Raw genomic sequence first — 15514 nt, forward strand, 5'->3', positions numbered from 1 at the left:
TGATTGCCTCCAGCATCAGTTGCCAGAGTCTAGTTTATCCAATTCACCTCCAAAGATATGCTCTTGTGTACTGCATTCCTGCTGCACATTCTTTCCAGCTCCAAATCTCACAAGGCAAAGTGGGGTTGTCTTTGTATACCTCCCCTTAAGAAAAGAAAGGATCCTAATATTTTAAAATGATGTCAGCCTAATTACTTGTTATTAGTTTGATGAATAACAAGTAATTAGGCTGGCATCATTTTAAAATTGTTGTACTTGTTGTTCAGCAACCAACCTAAAACTTCTCTTTGCCCTCAACGCCTTCATTTCTTTCACATGGTGAGGGCTTCCTATGCTTATTTTAAGAATACTCACAGAGGCAAAAATCGAACTTTCTAAATCTGCATCATCATTGTAGTCATTAGATATGGGCGGAGTTTCATTAACTGGCGCTGCTTTGATTTGGAACTCAAAATTGGATGTGTTGTCTGGAGATTAATCTACATCATTTGAACTTCAGTTTGGCACTCTGAACCTTTGTTCATTCCCTTTAAAAAATATATTCACTGACTAGTAAACAGCATACTGGTCATTACATTACATCTGTATTTATGTGTAATGTCATTATCTTTACTGATAAAACACTTGGGGCCTCATGTAGGTGGGCTGGCATTTACCACTTCATAAATACCGAATCATACCGATTCGGTATTTATGAAGTGGTAAATGCTATGTAGGTAATTGGTCGGTAAATATTACCGATTCGGAAAAATTCGGTAATTACCGAATCGGTATTTACCGATTCGGTAATGAGGCATACCTTCCCATTGATGGGAAGGTATGCCTCATTACCGAATCGGTAAATACCGATTCGGTAATGGGGGAGCACATGCAAGGGTGGCAGGGTGTCACATTGACACCCTGTTGCACCCCTGATTCGGCCATGTGTGCACATGTGGCACACATACATGCCCTGAGGGCATGTGTGTCTGCCACATTGCACACATCTACGGGCAAAATATTGCATTTACACACATATTCGTCATTTACCACCAACTATTAGTTGGTGGTAAATAACGAATCCCCACACACACCACACAGTCCCCCTACATCTCATTTCTGTATTCGGAATTTACCGAATCGGTAAAATTACCGAATCGGTAATTTTACCGATTCGGTAATTTTACCGATTCAGTAAATTCCGAATACAGATATTCTCCGCCTACATCTCAAAAGCCAAAATACCGGTCGGTAACAGTATACTTACCGAAAATCGGCCGTTACTGACCGGTATTTGGCTACCTACATGAGGCCCTTGATGTCTTACAGTCTTTCCGGGTTTTAAACTGATTTCCTTCTGGAAAAAATAATACTTTTGTTATATTATATGTAGTAGGATGTAGTACTTTCAAAATGCACTAATCATTTGTGTGTCAGTTTCCATTTTAAGTCTGTTGGCTTTCAATCTGGTTTACCAGTGGCAACTTAAACAGGCGGCAACCTGTGACATGTTTAGGCCTAGGCAATTTTTTTTTTTACACCAGTGAAATTCCAGAATTTTGCAGTATGCAAGCCCACTACTCTCTTGACTCTATTAGAAGAGATTTTCCGTGGTTTTCACGTCAGACAAAGCATTAAATTCTACACCAAGAAAACTCAAGCGGTAACTGCGTTTCCATTTCTGAAAAATCACACTTAGGGCCTTATTATGATGTTGGTCGGAAAGGCTCCGAACGGCATTCGGAATTTCCTAACCCGTGTTGGAACCCATGTTTCCGACCAACTCAAAAACATTTCCGACTGACCGATTACAATAGAAGGTAATAATTCGGTCATTCCGAATCGGGTCCGACCAGCATTCGGAAACTCAGAGTCGGTCGGAGCCAAATTGTACAGCTCTATGGACCGCCTTTCCGACTGACGTATTACGATGTCAGATTCTGACAGCCTTTCCGACTCGGCCTGTCCAACATGAAAAGGTTGTTGGAAACTGACTTTGGAGGCCCCTTGTGTGTCCCCTGCATCCTGAGGCCTCCGGTTGAGGGCTGTGGGGGTACCAAAGGGACCCTCATATAAAACCATGCACAGTGTGGCAGGCACCATGGGGTGCCTGTGAGAGGGTGCAAGGTTTTCCGCAACCACCCCGTTTTCAATGGGAGCCTGTGTTGTCGGTTGGAACACAGGCTCCCATTGAGTACGACCGAATGGTGTTCACAAACATCGTAATCGGTTGGTAGGACTCTCCGAACCCGAGTCGGTCAGAACCAGTTCCGAGAAGGAGTTGGTCGGATTGCTTTCCAACCGACATCGTAACAAGGCCCTTAGTTGAAATACCTTAGGGAAGAAAGCCTTTTAGGTATCTATTTTATGTCAACATATTCAAACATTCCCTGTTGTTCTCAGCTAAGCAGGACAGTTCCAGTAGTGTACCCATCATATTCTGTCAAATCTAAGATATGCATCCGTGGTCTTCTGGGAGCATTTCAGTTTTAGGGAAAGTTACTGTACATGCTGGTATGTGGTATGCAGTGTTTTTAAGCAATTATTCCTTGATGTTTAATCCCTTATGGTCAGCAAATTGACCACACCTAGCTGGTCTAATGTCCAGTTTATGGCTCTGCTAATCAACTCCTCTCTAGTTGCTAATCTACTCCCGCTGTCTGTACCCACATAATTGGGACTGCAAGAGTGGCAGAAGTAAGACGTAGAAAAAGTCTCCTTTGCGTGACTTTAGCTTTCTGTTGCTCTCTCTATCATTACCACTACCTCTGGTTATTGGAATAACTATGGGCTTGTAGTTTCATAGAATTGTCCAAGTCCAAGCAACTTTTGTAGTTGTGGTTTGTTTGACAGTGTGGGAACAGAAATTAATGCAGATTGAAATCGTGCAGCATTTTGACATTTCCAGACCAACTTAATTGTGTGAATATAGGAAACTAGATTGCTTGGAGGAGACCTGTTTTTGAGTGAGTGAGTTGTGGCAGAGATCTCACGAAGGAATACCAATATCATTTATAGTATGTAAATAGGCTTCTGTGAGGAACTCCCGGCACAACCCTATAAGCTCGTTAAAAGGAGCAAAGGTGTCTTTAAAGAAACAGTTTAGTAGATGGTTTTAATTATCCACTGAAAAGACAAGGTGTTTGGTGTATTTCTTTTCTTTTCTCATTTGCAAGTGTTATAAGTTGTGGTGACAGAACGCTGCACAAGACCGTCTGGGCCTCTTTACAACACTTTTGATGAGTATTTTGTTGTCAGCAATTGTTTGTCTGTTGCTTTCTAAAGCACATCCTATGTCAATTTGAGTGAGTCTCGGTCTCTCTTCTTGTAATATTCTACTCCTATGTACACTGCATAAGGGTTACACCCGCAAAAGGAAAGGACATATAACTTTCCACTCCTAGACATTAGGGCATCAAGTGAAGAACTAATAGCGATGACATTGGTGGGTGAACAAGATGCTTCATAAATAGCCTTGGAAGTGGTAAATGTGTTTTGGAAAAATGGGAAAACGTCTTATTGAGAAATCGCTTTTTACATTTTGTATTTGTAAGCAGTTGGATCATTTAGATTAGAAATGTTGTACATAGCAATAATGGCCGTACAAAGCAAGTGGGGCGAGGAATGTGGAATCGGAGTAATGCTGATTACCAGTAAGAAATATAAACATTACCATCCTCGTCCACATTCCTCGTCCACTTACTAACTAATTGCACTAGCTATAACTAGAGAGAAATAATATCTGTATGGAAGAAAAATTCCACGCTCAACAACATCTTTTGATAATAAATGACTGTACATTCCTCGCATTAAGAACCTAGTACCAAATTGTAATTCCGAGCCTTGAGCAACATTTAACCAATTATATCTCACAAAAGTGGATTGAGTTGCAGAGGTTGCTGCTGTACAAATGTGTGTCATGGAGACTCCTCCCTATTCAACTCCAGAGGCAGCCATTCCTCTAGTTGATCATGTCTGAATAGTTCAAGGAAAAGCAAGACCAGCTTTAACATAAGCCATCGAAATAACTGCCTTCACCTATCGACCTGTGTTAACACCTTTATTTGCCTGACCACATTGACAAATAAAGAGTCACATTTTCTGAATTTGGTATATCTGGACAAATAGACCTAAATGCCCTTGCCACATCTATGGTCACTGTCAGAATCTAAAACTGGAAGAACAAGCTCTTGGCTTCTGTCAAATTTAGAAATTACTTTCGGTCCTCAGAAGCTGTAAGATACGGAAGATATCACAAAAAAGCTGTTAACTCACCTGTACATATAACAGTAGCTATGGCCACTTAAAACATCCACTTAAAAGCAAGAAACATGAGCAGAACTTCAATCAAAGAATACAGAACCAATAAAATATGTCAATTTTGAAAAATGTTCCTACTCTTAGGTCTGAGAATGTCATAACCTTAAAGTCAGGAGACCCAGGGCCCGATTCACAGAACTAACTTAAGACAAAATCCTAAACTTACTACCATTTTCGTATTCACAGAAGGCACTTGCTCATTTTGGTATTCACAGAAGACACTTACTCATTTCGGTATTCACAGAAGTTAGGAGTCCTAACTTTAGGACTCCTAAATGCCTTCTGTGAATACCGAATGTCTTAAAATTAGGATTTTTCTCAGTTTAGGAGTCCTAAAGTTAGGACTCCTAACTTTACTACTACTAAACTGAGAAAAATCCTAATGTTAAGGCTTTCGGTATTCACAGAAGGCATTTAGGAGTCCTAAAGTTAGGAGTCCTAACTTTACTACTGCTAAATTGAGAAAAATCCTAATTTTAAGACTTTCGGTATTCACAGAAGGCATTTAGGAGTCCTAAAGTTAGGAGTCCTAACTATACTACTACTAAACTGAGAAAAATCCAAATTTTAAGGCTTTCGGTATTCACAGAAGGCATTTAGGAGTCTTAAAGTTAGGACTCCTAACTTCTGTGAATACCAAAGTGAGTAAGTGCCTTCTGTGAATACCAAAATGAGTAAGTGCCTTCTGTGAATACCAAAATGGTAGTAAGTTTAGGATTTTGTCTTAAGTTAGTTCTGTGAATCGGGCCCCCAAACTTCAATTTCAGACAATGATCCACAAGGAGAGCGAGATGCTTAGATGGACATTGAGTAAAGTTTTAAGGCAGCAGTATACCATCCCTTGTGAAAATTCCCCTGCAGAAGTTGCATGATATTATCTGGGTAACCCCGATCAGGGGATAAATCCTTAGCCTCACACCACTTTAAGAAGAAGGAGTAAAAGTATTTCTAGTAGATTCTCTCCTAGACACCTGAATAAAAGTAACAATAAATAAGCAAATATGTAATCTCCTAAGCATTTCTTCTTCAACTTTCAAGCCAATTGTCTCAAACATTGGAAAACTTGGACTGACAACAGCAGAGGAGTGACCAGGGGATGCCTCCCTCAGTAGAGGGAGCCAATGTCTTCTCTCCCAGTCATATTTCAATAAAATAAACAAGTAAAAGCGGGCCCGCACCCCAAATAAAATTAACAAAGCCAGAAAGAAAATAGGCCCAGCACCGCTTAACCTAATTTGTGAGGAAAAACTGTCCCAGCTCCGGTTTACATATCACACATACTTTTCAGAAAAATAAAAAGGTCACACACTTAGCTTAAATTCAATAGGGAAGCAGAATGGCGCTCTGCTAAATACAAAAATAAATGCACAAGAAGCTTTTCCCTTGCCCAAACACTGAGAAGGTAGATCACCAAACACAAGTGTACAAAAAACACCCAAGATGAGCTATGCACTTGTTCCCTTTCAGTAGTTAAAGGAGCAGTGTATTTTCAATGAAATAAAATAAACATTGCTTGATACAACTGCATAGAGAGAGGAAGCACCTCACAACAGCAATTACTGATGGAACGAGGAATGTTGATGGGAAAGTAAACAGATTTCAATATTAATAGTAGCAGTTTGTACAGGATCCAGTTTTTGTCAGTGTGACAACTGACCTTGCGCGGATATGCCGAGGTGCAATGTGTGCCTAGGTAGTTGAAAAAGTGTGAACCTTGTCAAGAGGTACATAGACAGCGACAGTGAGTGATTATATCTAAAGATAAGGATCTGAAAGTCCTCCATCCTATTATCTGAACCACATTTGGGTGAATATATTTAAATTGAATTGAAAATTAAATAATCCATAGTCTCTCATAGAGAGTTAACCATTGAATAGGAGTGGAAATTCACCGCTATATGAAAATCACAAACAGTATTCCTTAACTGGATTGTATAATAGCACAAGACCTAGGTGGGGAAACGGCCACTACAACGCGGCCGTTTCCACACGTAACCATAACCACGCATGCATTACAATGCATCTCCCCCTCAAAAAGAAAACAACAACGTGGGTTTAAAAAAAGGGGGGCTGGGGGGCCTCCCCCCCTAAAAAAAAGAAACGCACCTGATTCCGTCAATTTATGAGTCTGAATAAAAAAAAATGTGGAGGCAATCGGCGTCGTTAGAGGAAACAGAAAGACACTTCAGTTTCCTCTTAACAACGTGAAACGTCACCTCGGAAGTGCTTGGAGTGGAGAGGACGTGGAGAGGTAAGGGGTAATGAGCGGGTGGTGTTGCGCAAGGGTAAATTATAAGGGTTCATTTTTAGGGTTAATAAATAGTGATGGGAGATATCCTTTAACATGAAAATGCCATAAACATGCATAGTTTAACAACGAAAATCGTTGTAAAAGTGTGCGTGTTAAAGGCATTTTTGTGGTAAAGGATATGCGTGGAGAAGGCATTCGCGTTGTAACACATGCGTGGTAAAGGCATGCTTTGCAACGGAATGCGTTGTAACATCATACAACCCCTAGGTGCACTCATTTTTTCATGAAAATGTTGGCTGAATTGAATTGGGAGGTAAGACATTCCATAAGAAACCAAAGGAAGTGTATGTAAAGTTTTGTTCAGCCACACATCTGATTTGTTGAGCCATTAGACGCTTAGGAATCTCCATGTTGCATAGTAAGATACGCCTCTTTAAAATGTCCTATGTATGAGTAAAAGTTACAGAAGGGGTTTCTATGCTTTACAGAGGAAATGCAATTATTATAGCAAATCATGACTGATGTATTTAGATCTGAGTACATGTCTAGGATAATAGTTTGATATTCTTAAACATCACAGCCTGCTTTTCTTTCATGAATGCCTATTTGAGCAATATAAGTTATATTAGCAAAATCTCTGTGGATGGGAAGGTGCTGTATCTTTAGTCGCAAATACCTACTGCTTAATGTCCTTCACTGAATCTGTTCCCCCAAAGTTGCCATATTCAAGGTTGCTATTCATATTAAGTATACATGGGTATTCCCTTAGAGAAATAGTTTGAAATATCAACAAATAGTGTAGGGGCTGTTCATAGTAGTTGCTAGAGTTATTAAAGCACCATATTACGTTCCTGGCTATGTCTGCTAGCAAGTAGATCCTTGAGGACCTGTGACACAGGGATTCCCTGATTTAGAATAAATCAAATCAATCAATCAAAAACCACTTTATTCGATTAATTAAAATCATAAAAGTGTACAATTCAATAATCACAATTAAAAACATTTCACAATTACTTAGTTAAAAAGGAAATTAAATAATCCTGGTGGTACAGATTTATAAAAACTAATTGATTTCCTCCAAGGCGGCCAGTCTAGACCTCCTTAGCCTAATAGAAGCAACTAGAAAACTGGCTACACAAAACATAGTTGTAGGCGATTCCATCAATTGTAAAAACATTAGAGCAGGTTTAACTTGGACGAAAGCTCCCTCTCTCAGAATAGGAAAAATAAACCTTTTCCTAGCTTCAAGGTACAAAGGGCAAAAAAACATAAAGTGCATTGTATCCTGAACAGAAAAATCGTCACATCTACATGGGACCCCATCTTCCGGCTTAAACCCCTCCTTTGGGACACTTAATACGAAATGAATCTGACTGAAACGGAATTTGGTCAAAAGCCATCTGTGATAAAAATTCGTAACAGTTGACAAATATGGGTGCATATCCATAGATAGATTAAGCAAGAGGTGAGCCCTTACTGAGGATTTACCAAGCTCATGGGATTCACGCTCAACCTCGCAGTGCTTAATATAGTATGTCTTAACCCACATTATATCGTCTTTACAAAGACCTTCAGGATTGGTGAAGAGCTCAGGGCGTCCTAACTCCTTAGTAATCATTTTAATATAGGACAACCACTGTATTTCCTTCCAGTTGTCAAGTTTAATGCAATCTTTCAGAATGCTATGATTCAATGTTAAATCCGAGTTCAGCCAGATTCTAACCCACAACAGAATTGGAGCTATTTTTAAAATGTCAGAAATATATCCAATGCCCAATTCTAGATGGACCGAATGTGTTGCAGTAGATTGAGGGAGGCCAAGAAGAGCACGTAAAAATTTGTTTTCTACTATTTGAATGGGTTCCGGGTTAATATACCCCCAAATAGCAGCCCCATACCTAGCTATAGAAACAGTTTTTGCTTGGTATATTTTTAAAATAGCTTCACAGGGTTTCCCTCCCAACCTTTTTGCAAAATCCAATATTGCAGCCGAGGAGCTACGTACCGCTTTCACCTTAGTGGTTACTTGGGATGTCCAGGTACCCTTATCATTGAAGACGACTCCCAGGTAGGTGAATACTTTCACTTTAGAGATAACAGCACCATTACAATAACATGTTTTAAGGAGGTTTTTTTCCCTTACCTAGTGCCATGATATGGGATTTATCATTATTAACCACAAGGTCCAATGATTTCATAAAGTTTCCAAAGGAAATCAATAATCTTTGAAGACCAAGCGGAGTCCGGGCCAATAAAACAGTATCATCCGCATAAAGGAGTATGGGTATGGGAATTCCGTCGATCCGTGGGATATCGAGGGAAGCAGCTAACAAGCTTTCTTCAAGGGAATTTATGTACAATGTAAATAGCGTAGGGGCGAGGATACAACCCTGACGTACCCCTCTACCAGATTTAAAACTGGCTGTACATTTCCCCTCCTGAGACATCCTTATTGAGGCTTTCAGATCTTTGTGTAATTCTGCCAAAAAGTACACAAGGGGCCTATCCAGACCCAATTCCAACAGTTTAGACCAAAGCTTAGACCTGTTAACCAGGTCAAAAGCCGTGGACAGGTCCATAAAACCTAAAAAAATCGATCCCCCAGAAGCTTTAGTGTACTTTGCCACAATTAGGTGTAAATTAAGACATTGGTCCTCTGTACCCCTCCCTGATCTAAAACCATACTGTGCATTAGAGATTACACCCTTCTCTAGTGCCCAATCATTTATCCTAGCCAGAATAACCTTTCCTAAGATTTTAAACGAGGAATCCAGCAAGGATATGGGCCTATAACATCTAGGGTCACCCCTTTGGCCCTTCTTGAACACAGGGATTATGATTGATAAGGACCACGACTTCGGGGGGTCTACTGCGGCCGCTGAGTTAAAAACACTTAACAGAATTTTGGCCCAGTATTTAGGGTTAGCTTTGTACATATCCGAGGGCACCCCGTCGGGACCTGGCGCCTTACACCCGGCTGTACCCTCAATTGCTTTCACTACCTCATCAAAAGTAAAATTGATAGGGGAGAGGGGAGGATTAGAAGTTGGTTTCGCAAAGGCTTCCAGCTCAAGGTTACTTCCATAAATTTTTTCGAAATGGCCTAACCACTCCTCCTCAGAAATATTCAGTTCTAGCACCGAATTCTGTGAACCGGATAGCAAAGGGGAATTAATGATTTCCCAGAATTTCGAGCTGTCTTTCAAAGTGGCATTATCCATTAAAGCTACCCATGCCTCCTGTTTGGTTTCCCTTTTCCGTGCCAGTTTTACTTGCGAGTACTCTTTCCTTAACTGTGTAATTAGCCCTTTATTTCTTGGCTTCTCATTAAGGGCTTTTTTAAGTTGGTTCAGGGCTAAGGTGCAACTATGGTTGAACCAACCACAGGCAGATTTGCTTTTGACCTCTCTGCCTTTCGTGGTAAGTTCATTAGCCACTTGAAAGCAAATTGCTTCAAAGGCTAATATTATATCCCTACCATAGGAGGACGGATCGGCACATGTGTTTAGGTATGGGCCAGCCTTTAAGGTGATTAAATTAAAAAAGTCTTCTGGGATTACCTTACTCCATTTAAGTCTCCGCCCTTTGGCTTTAGCGTTCACAGAAACCACAGCTTGAGTCAGGGCACACTTGTTCATGAGTGGGAAAACATTAGCTAAAATCAATACCACTGGGTTATGATCACTAAAACAGGACCGTAAAGCATTATAAAAAAACACATATTTTAAAAGTCCTGCGGATAAAAATATGTAATCAATTATAGATTCACTATCCCTTGCAGCATAAGTAGGGACACGGGTATTCTTATCCAGGAACTCAACTTCATACAAATCATTGTCTGACAGAAGGGACTCCATGGTTTCCCCCTTCGAGCTGTGTTCAAAATGCTGAGGGATTGTGAATTGCGGGCCGTCCTTATCCCTAAAGTGGCATTTTAGATTACATAAGTGTACGTTAAAATCACCCATCAAAATATAATAACAAAAAGTGGTTTGATTGTCCTTATAGGATTCTAAAAATTTGGACAGCCAGTGAATATGCTCATTGGGGGATTCTTCTAGCTGTGAATTATAACAGTTAATTAATATAAGCTTGGTATTATTTGCCAGGCTTACTTCCAATATAAGACAATGATGGGAGGAACTTGCAATCTTCTTGGTACTTCCCATAATGTTTACTGAGATAAGGAACATGAGGCCACCCCTATCTCTACCGGCTATAGAACTCTGAGCTGGCACAAAATAGGAGGTGAAACCATCAATCCAAAAATCACAGTCCCTATCCCAAGTCTCTTGTAAGGCTATAATGTCATATTGTTTTAATGTATCTAGCCAACCACTATCACTCTTTTTAGACCGTAAGCCCGCAATATTCCAGCTTAATATTTTTATTAAATCCCCAGAGTCAAATACAGTGCTATCAAAATTAAGTTGTGAACTTCCAGAATTCGTTATAACTTCAGGGGAATCTCTGGTATCTAGGGTGACCATACTGGCACTCTCCTGATTTTCTGAGTCCTTACGTCAATCGCACGCCTCCAAACCCGAAAGTGCCCCAAATCGGTTATAGGTGGTGTTGTTGGGTCCATTCCCACAAAGGTTGCCCGCGTTAAGCTCTTGAATGGCTACGGGCCTCTGAGGTTCCCTGAATATAAATGGTCTAGATCTCACACAATTCGGGGGTCTATTATAATGCATGTAAAAGTAGCCCAGCGGGCGCGCACAAACACTGTGGGCATCGGCCTCCAAAAAGGCTGCACGTAACAGTACTGTATTAACATGTTGCGGATATCTAAAATTAACTATAACACAGTCCCCGCAACTACTTTTCCGGGATGGACCAACCCACTTCGTCCTTCTAGTAGACAAAATGTGATCTGCGAGTTGAATGGGAAAACCACATCTTTTATTGAGCCAGGAAACAGTTTTATTTTTTAGTGACTCATGAGTTTCCTCACGGGGCTGGGCAAGCTGATTTTCTAAGGTGGGTACATTTGTCAGGACAACCACAAATGGTGCACACTCCGGGGGAAGGTTAGTATAACCAGTATTTATTTAATAGCCAAAGGTAGATGTACCACCATGTCCAGCAGCGGAAGGTTTGACTGGGCCATTACATGGTAAGGGGTCAGAGGGGACGGTTTCCGGTAAGGCAGGGGACTGGGGGGGTCGCAAAGAAGAGTTACCTAATTTGTTAACATAGGCGCCAGCAGTACCGGGATCAGATGTGGAGGTTATCCCACTACCTGCTAGAAGTTTCACTACGAGGTCCCCAAGCCTCTTCACTTCCATGTTGGCATTGTTTAATTGGGACAGTAAAGACTGAGTATGCTCGGCTAACTTAATTTCAAATTTTGCCTCAAGAGTTGCTACAAGTAATGCAAACTGGTCTGGTGCTAAATTACAACAAACAGAGCTGTTACCTTCCTGCAGTGCAATACCAGAAGCATTACTAGCATTACTATTATGGGCTTGATGTGAGGCTTCCACTCTTCTTTTAGTATGCTTCCTCCCCCTTATATTGGGTTGTTTTCTACAAGCTCGCATAGGTCTGGGACTAAGGGGGGCTTCCTCCAAAACCAAAGTAGACAAGTCCTGAGGATCCACCGGGCACTCAGAATAAACCTGAGCTTCGGCCGTTATAACCGGACGGGTACTCAGACTATTAGAATCCTCAGGTGGGCTATCAGACTCACAATTGAGGGAGACATCGCAAGAAGCAAGAGGGCCCCCCTTACCAAGGGATACTCTACGGTCATTATTAATTTTATTGACCACTTTAACTAAATAGTTATCCATTAGACCACTTCCAGATACCAATTTGTCGTGTTTACTGCTGGGCATGATCAATATTACGTTATTTACTATGAAACAGCAACGGTTACCAGTTGAAGTGCAACAGCGCTACAATATACGTACAGACTATTTAGAGAGGCCACACAGAAATGAGTAGTATAAATCTAACACCACAACAAGCAATAATCCCCTATGTCGGGTGAGCTTACATGAACAGTAGTCCACGACGCACAGTCAATTTCAATAGCCCAGTCCAGCCTCGTCCAACCACGGACGGCCACAGACGGCCCGCCCTCTGCCCGGGCTAAGCCCGGTGCCGCCCGCGCGCGTCCCGCGACGCGGAGGGAGCCGCCGGTTATGAAGCGCCTCCGGGCGCGCGATCAGCCGGAAGGGGGCATGTCACTGTTGAATCACGGGAGCTGTAGTCTCCCCCCGCAGCAGCCTTCGATGTCGTCAAGGCAGCGGGGGAGACAAACAGCATGAGCGCCCCGCCGAAGGTTGAAAGCTCTGAGCCCGAGGTAAGTTCGTGGCAAGGTGCTAAGGCTAGTGTAGGTATCCCCCGCTCCACCGAGGGAGCCGCCGGTTATGAAGCGCCTCCGGGCGCGCGATCAGCCGGAAGGGGGCGTGTCACTGTTGAATCACGGGAGCTGTAGTCTCCCCCCGCAGCAGCCTTCGATGTCGTCAAGGCAGCGGGGGAGACAAACAGCGTGAGCGCCCCGCCGAAGGTTGAAAGCTCTGAGCCCCAGGTAAGTTCGTGGCAAGGTGCTAAGGCTAGTGTAGGTATCTATCTTATAGCAATAGAGGTCGACATGTTTCAGCCAAAAGGTTACGGTTACCTGGCTTTCGTCAGGACCATGTATGGTAAAATGCTACTGCAGAAATATGTGTTTACAAAGATACTTTGATAAGAACATCACCACGACAATACCCTACCAAAATCAAACAGTCATTGATTTGTCCAGTAGTTTAAGGGATGTCAGAGTGTTCCCAGCATCATGTGGGAGTACGCCTCACCTCACCTGGCAACTGCTCGGTGTACTGAGGCCCCGCTCTATCCATCGGTACCCCTCTCCTTGTCCAAGCCGAAGGGGGATTTAGAATACATAAGCACATGGGGCACCTACAAAAGTGTGGTCTCTGGCTTCTACAATGTGCTTGTAGAACATCTATTCCCAAACTAAATGATCTGAAATGCTACAAAATACAGGTAAGGGCTATTCTGATGACTGGTCCCTGTTGCTTGAAATATACGACCAGCTTCTTAGAGAAGCATAGTTAAAAATTCTGCTTTCAAAAATATTTAATATGTGGTATTGGACCCCAGATAGAGTGCACAAAGCCAAGCTGCTCTCCCTCTAGGTACCCAACCGAGATGTGATCTACTACACTTTCAGCATGCTTGAGCATTGCCATTACTCAATTATTTTTATTCCTTTAGACTGATGGAAAGATACTGGACCGATGGGCTAATATAAACTGAAACATCATGGCCTACAATGCTCTCCCTCTACCCCACAGGTACCTCACGCAGGAACCTCACCCTTAATACCAGGCAAGTAATGAGTTGCCGCATATACCTTGTCTTGCATGTGGAAACCTGATCATGACACAGCACCTCCATGCAGCCCCCTCAATGTATATGACATGCTAAGCTCCTGTATATTGACATCCCTCCTCTTTTGGTTCCATCCTCTTCTCTATGGCCACAATCACTGATGAGTCCATCCCAGGACTCCGAGCTGGGTCTTACACAAGTCTAGACCCCTCAATGATGCCATTTATAGTTGATAATGGTTCCTCACGACTGGAGTAGAGTTTTCCCCATTCCCTGTTCCCTTCCCTTGATTGTTGATCTGCTATTTCTCTTGATATTGAATTAAGTAGGCCTGGGCGGTAAATTCCGTTCCGTTCGCGGAATTTGCGGAATTTGGGTAATTTCGCGTTCCGCGGAGAACGCGAAATTGCCCAAAAATCTGCGTTCCGCGACTTTGCGAAATTTTTTGCTTGTTCGCGTTCTCAATATGCGTGTTCGCGAGATATTTCACCCCGAGCACGCAAACAGCGATCGCGAACAGGAAAAAAGTATCGCGAACAAGCAATTCCGCGTGTTCACGGAATTTCTGCGTGTTCGCGGAGATATTTTACCGTTTCGCGGAGATTTGCGTAACGCGATTACGCAAATTCCGCCCACCCCTAGAATTAAGGTGGCAATTATATCCCCGATGTTTAGTCTATATTTGATCTATATTCAGTCTTGATGATGAAAAAACTATTTTCTATCTCAGTGCATATGAGACATGGCTAATGCTTGTGGATGTGACAGGTCAATGGTAGTTGAGCAATATATGCTTTGTATATTTAGCATTCTCCAAAAAGAATAGATATCGAGGAAAAGATGTGGCGTTACGTCCAGAGCTACTGACCTTGTAACTGGTGATCCTGTTTCCTGTGATTCTGGGAAAATCACCTAACCTCCCCATGCCTAAAGAAAATGAATGTGACCATGTGTAATTAATTGGGTGCTCATGTAAAGCACTGCAATGCCCTTGGGCCGAGTTCACACTATATAAAAAACTGCAAAATACCAATTAGATGCTCGCAGTAGACAAAGTTGTAAAACTTCACTTACTTACGGCAAACTTCCTACAAAGGTACTTTTGGTGGAAAGTTTTCCTTTTAAAAATAGTTTCTGATTTTGTGCAGAGTGCAACTTTGAGCAACTCTGTGAATGAAGTTATACCTTTGTACAACACTAACTGCAGAGCAAGACATTCCCCGGCATGTTCAAACCACTAAAGTTTGATCTTTCTTTGTTTCTTTGGACACAATTCTCTCAATGATGTGGTATGATATTCTGTCATTTTCATTCCTTCAGAATTGTTTTTTTAAAATATTTTTTAACGTAGTTTAAACATAGTTCTGATGAAACTTCAGCAGATGCGGACAGAAGGGAGAATAAATTTACTTATCATTATCATTAATGTATTTTTAGTATATATACCAGTATATTAATTTATTCTCATGACACATTTTACAGATTCCTTTAATTGTGCTAAGGATTGACCAATTTTCCATGTTGAAGTTGTGATAAAAGAGTATAATTTATTGGAAAGATGACTTTCGCCATCAGGTTTTAATTGTATTTTCTGTATGCAGGCCTTTACATTAT

The 15514-nt window shown here is 41.6% G+C and overlaps 1 protein-coding gene across 1 annotated transcript in view; it reads left to right on the forward strand.

The window, feature by feature from the left end:
• Nucleotides 1-15514, forward strand: part of LOC146861181 (dynein axonemal heavy chain 11-like) — a 2741463-nt gene that overhangs the window by 477904 nt on the left and 2248045 nt on the right. The window lies entirely within an intron of this gene.

This window comes from Triturus cristatus, chromosome 3_1 (assembly GCF_964204655.1).
Source record: "Triturus cristatus chromosome 3_1, aTriCri1.1, whole genome shotgun sequence".
Taxonomy (NCBI): Eukaryota; Metazoa; Chordata; class Amphibia; order Caudata; family Salamandridae; genus Triturus; species Triturus cristatus.